This window comes from Mustelus asterias, chromosome 21 (assembly GCF_964213995.1).
Source record: "Mustelus asterias chromosome 21, sMusAst1.hap1.1, whole genome shotgun sequence".
Taxonomy (NCBI): domain Eukaryota; kingdom Metazoa; phylum Chordata; class Chondrichthyes; order Carcharhiniformes; family Triakidae; genus Mustelus; species Mustelus asterias.
In genome coordinates, this window is record NC_135821.1 from 15,921,759 (window position 1) to 15,925,813 (window position 4,055).

The 4,055-nt window shown below is 68.5% G+C and overlaps 1 protein-coding gene across 1 annotated transcript in view; it reads right to left on the reverse strand.

Annotated features, from left to right (window-relative positions):
* The window catches only part of cby1 (chibby 1, beta catenin antagonist), a 21,496-nt gene extending 17,791 nt beyond the window's left edge, over positions 1-3,705 (reverse strand). Inside the window, exon 1 of the mRNA XM_078237560.1 lies at positions 3,454-3,705. The gene's annotated coding sequence lies outside the window, so the exon portion shown is untranslated. The remainder of the gene's footprint in view (positions 1-3,453) is intronic.
* Positions 3,706-4,055: the final 350 nt, after the last annotated feature.

Consider the following 4,055-nt stretch of genomic DNA (forward strand, 5'->3'; position numbering starts at 1 on the left):
CCCTCAATCCCCCCTCCCCTTCAATCCGCCCCCCTCCCCCTCAATCCCCCCTCCCCCCTCAATCCCCCCCCCTCCCCCTCAATCCCCCACCCTCCCCCTCAATCCCCCCCCCCTCAATCTCCCCCCTCCCCCTCAATCCCCCCCTCACCCTCAATCCCCCCCCCTCACCCTCAATCCCGCCCCTCACCCTCAATCCCCCCCTCCCCTCACCCTCACTCCCCCCCTCCCCTCACCCTCAATCCCCCCCCTCCCCTCACCCTCAATCCCCCCCTCCCCTCACCCTCAATCCCCCCCTCCCCTCACCCTCAATCGCCCCCCTCCCCTCACCCTCAATCCCCCCCTCCCCTCACCCTCAATACCCCCCTCCCCTCACCCTCAATCCCCCCCCTCCCCTCACCCTCAATCCCCCCCCTCCCCTCACCCTCAATCCCCCCCTCCCCCTCAATCCACCCCTCCCCTCACCCTCAATCCCCCTCTCCCCTCACCCTCAATCCCCCCCCCTCCCCTCACCCTCAATCCCCCCCCTCCCCTCACCCTCAATCCACCCCCTCCCCTCACCCTCAATCCCCCCCTCCCCTCACCCTCAATCCCCCCCTCCCCTCACCCTCAATCCGCCCCCTCACCCTCAATCCCCCCCCTCCCCTCACCCTCAATCCCCCCCTCCCCCTCAATCCCCCCCCTCCCCTCACCCTCAATCCCCTCCCCCTCAATCCCCCCTCCCCTCACCCTCATCCCCCCCCTCCCCTCACCCTCAATCCCCCCCCTCCCCCTCACCCTCAATCCCCCCCTCCCCTCACCCTCAATCCCCCCCCTCCCCTCACCCTCAATCCCTCCCCCTCCCCTCACCCTCAATCCCCCCCCCTCCCCTCACCCTCAATCCCCCCCTCCCCTCACCCTCAATCCCCCCCTCCCCTCACCCTCAATCCCCCCCTCCCCTCACCCTCAATCCCCCCCCCTCCCCTCACCCTCAATCCCCCCCTCCCCTCACCCTCAATCCCCCCCTCCCCTCACCCTCAATCACCCCCCCTCCCCTCACCCTCAATCCCCCCCTCCCCTCACCCTCAATCCCCCCCCCTCCCCTCACCCTCAATCCCCCCCCTCCCCTCACCCTCAATCCCCCCCTCCCCTCACCCCTCAATCCCCCCCCTCCCCTCACCCACAATCCCCCCCCTCCCCTCACCCTCAATCCCCCCCCCTCCCCTCACCCTCAATCCCCCCCCTCCCCTCACCCTCAATCCCCCCCCCTCCCCTCACCCTCAATCCCCCCCTCCCCTCACCCTCAATCCCCCCCCTCCCCTCACCCTCAATCCCCCCCACCCTCACACTCAATCCCCCCCTCCCCTCACCCTCAATCCCCCCCCCTCACCCCTCAATCCCCCCCTCCCCTCACCCTCAATCCCCCCCTCCCCTCACACTCAATCCCCCCCTCCCCTCACCCTCAATCCCCCCCCCTCACCCTCAATCCCCCCCCCCTCACCCTCAATCCCCCCCCTCCCCTCACCCTCAATCCCCCCCCCTCCCCTCACCCTCAATCCCCCCTCCCCTCACCCTCAATCCCCTCCCCTCACCCTCAATCCCCCCTCCCCTCACCCTCAATCCCCCCCTCCCCTCACCCTCAATCCCCCCCTCCCCTCACCCTCAATCCCCCCCCCTCCCCTCACCCTCAATCCCCCCCCTCCCCTCACCCTCAATCCCCCCCCTCCCCTCACCCTCAACCCCCCCCCGCTCCCCTCACCCTCAATCCCCCCTCCCCTCACCCTCAATCCCCCCCTCCCCTCACCCTCAATGCCCCCCCTCCCCTCACCCTCAATCCCCCCCTCCCCTCACCCTCAATCCCCCCCCCTCCCCTCACCCTCAATCCCCCCCCTCCCCTCACCCTCAATCCCCCCCTCCCCTCACCCTCAATCCCCCCCTCCCCTCACCCTCAATCCCCCCCCCTCCCCTCACCCTCAATCCCCCCCCTCCCCTCACCCTCAACCCCCTCACCCTCAATCCCCCCCTCCCCTCAATCCCCCCCCTCCCCTCACCCTCAATCCCCCCCCCTCCCCTCACCCTCAATCCCCCCCCTCCCCTCACCCTCAATCCCCCCCCTCCCCTCACCCTCAATGCCCCCCCTCCCCTCACCCTCAATCCCCCCCTCCCCTCACCCTCAATCCCCCCCCCTCCCCTCACCCTCAATCCCCCCCTCCCCTCACCCTCAATCCCCCCCCTCCCCTCACCCTCAATCCCCCCCCTCCCCTCACCCTCAATCGCCCCCCTCCCCTCACCCTCAATCCCCCCCTCCCCTCACCCTCAATCCCCCCTCACCCTCAATCCCCCCCTCCCCTCAATCCCCCCCCTCCCCCTCAATCCCCCCCCTCCCCTCACCCTCAATCCCCCCCCTCCCCTCACCCTCAATCCCCCCCTCCCCTCACCCTCAATCCCCCCCCATCCCCGCACCCTCAATCCCCCCACCCCCTCACCCTCAATCCCCCCCTCCCCTCACCCTCAATCCCCCCCCTCCCCTCACCCTCAATCCCCCCCCTCCCCTCACCCTCAATCCCCCCCCTCCCCTCACCCTCAATCCCCCCCCTCCCCTCACCCTCAATCCCCCCCCTCCCCTCACCCTCAATCCCCCCCTCCCCTCACCCTCAATCCCCCCCCCCCCCTCACCCTCAATCCCCCCCCTCCCCTCACCCTCAATCCCCCCCCCTCCCCTCACCCTCAATCCCCCCCCCTCCCCTCACCCTCAATCCCCCCCCTCCCCTCACCCTCAATCCCCCCCCCTCCCCTCACCCTCAATCCCCCCCCCTCCCCCTCACCCTCAATCCCCCCCCTCCCCCTCACCCTCAATCCCCCCTCCCCTCACCCTCAATCCCCCCCCTCCCCTCACCCTCAATCCCCCCCCCTCCCTCACCCTCAATCCCCCCCCCTCCCCTCACCCTCATCCCCCCCCTCCCCTCACCCTCAATCCCCCCCCCTCCCCTCACCCTCAATCCCCCCCCCTCCCCTCACCCTCAATCCCCCCCCCTCCCCTCACCCTCAATCCCCCCCCCTCCCCTCACCCTCAATCCCCCCCCCTCCCCTCACCCTCAATCCCCCCCCCTCCCCTCACCCTCAATCCCCCCCCCTCCCCTCACCCTCAATCCCCCCCCCCTCCCCTCACCCTCAATCCCCCCCCCCTCCCCTCACCCTCAATCCCCCCCCCCTCCCCTCACCCTCAATCCCCCCCCTCCCCTCACCCTCAATCCCCCCCCCCTCCCCTCACCCTCAATCCCCCCCCCCCTCCCCTCAATCCCCCCCTCCCCTCAATCCCCCCCCTCCCCTCAATCCCCCCCCCTCCCCTCACCCTCAATCCCCCCCCCTCCCCTCACCCTCAATCCCCCCCCCCTCCCCTCACCTCACCCTCAATCCCCCCCCTCCCCTCACCTCACCCTCACCTCACCCTCAATCCCCCCCTCTCTCCTTTCTCACCTTCTGTCTCTCCACTTGCTGCCGCCTCTGGCTCCGCGCGGCCTATGGGCGGCTCCATTCCGCGGGGAGGGGGGTCCGCCCGGCAAACGGTCAGAACCCCGGGGCAATCCCGGCCTCTCCGCTCCCGCCGCTCTCCCCGCCCTCGGGCCGCACCCTCAGCGACTCTGTCCCCCCGGGCAGCGGCCCCCAACCCCGGGAGCCCGGCCCCAGTTTTCGGCCTGAACTCAGCCCCGCTCCCCCCGCACCGCCACTGTGGACTCGCTCGGTTACCACAGCAACCGCCTCAACACTGGAGAGAGCGAATGAGAAAATGGAGTGAGAGGGATAGAGTGTGAGAAGAGAGTGAAATAGGGTGAGTGTGTGAGAGAGAAATAGAGAGAGAAATAGGATGTGTGAGAGAGAAATAGAGAGAGAAATAGAGAGAGAAATAGGGTGAGTGTGTGAGAGAGAAATAGAGAGAGAAATAGGGTGAGTGTGAGAGAGAGAAATAGAGAAATAGGGTGAGTGTGTGAGAGAGAAATAGAGAGAGAAATAGGGTGAGTGTGAGAGAGAGAAATAGAGAGAGAAATAGGATGTGTGTGAGAGAGAAATAGGGTGTGTGA